The sequence below is a fragment of the Sinocyclocheilus rhinocerous genome, unplaced genomic scaffold (assembly GCF_001515625.1).
Source record: "Sinocyclocheilus rhinocerous isolate Xijiao unplaced genomic scaffold, SAMN03320098_v1.1 C35496530, whole genome shotgun sequence".
NCBI classification, from domain to species: Eukaryota; Metazoa; Chordata; class Actinopteri; order Cypriniformes; family Cyprinidae; genus Sinocyclocheilus; species Sinocyclocheilus rhinocerous.
In genome coordinates, this window is record NW_015753590.1 from 1 (window position 1) to 502 (window position 502).

Below are 502 nucleotides of genomic sequence, written 5' to 3' on the forward strand. Positions count from 1 at the left end.
CACATATTCAGCATCTCCATACAGCTTTCCTACAACAAAACAATTCAAATATCATTCAAATCTAAAACCTTTAAATACAGTATCAGTTTTTAATTTTGTGATAAGTGACTTTCACAGTTTACTGTGGCACAAAAGATCACAACTTACGAAGAACGCTGGAGGTGCTTTTGAACAAAGTGCGCCTTTTTCCCAACCGCATGGTTCCTCCCAACTGCCCAGGATTGTGCTCGGGCATTTCAATCACCTGATAACACAAACACATCTCATCACACCACGAGAAAAAGAATCATAATGCAGATATGCTAATTTGTTTTACCAAAACATTACCTACCACTGGATGTTTTGTTTCAGGGTCAAATTCTGTAGAATTGGCATCTGTTAAGAGGAATGAAGTTCAAATAAAAACACTTTAAAAGCATGTGCGAAGTTTGATTTAAAAGAAATATCATAAAATCTGGTATGGGTGTTCTTACCTTCCCAGCCAAGTACATTACGAGCAAAT

General features: G+C 36.7%; 1 long non-coding RNA gene across 1 annotated transcript; it reads right to left on the bottom strand.

Annotated features, from left to right (window-relative positions):
- On the bottom strand, positions 1–502 carry LOC107734900 (uncharacterized). The gene is made up of 4 exons (XR_001639210.1): positions 474–502; positions 332–375; positions 148–244; positions 1–29 (listed from the first exon to the last, which is right to left on the bottom strand). It is a non-coding gene; the product is annotated as an uncharacterized LOC107734900 (long non-coding RNA).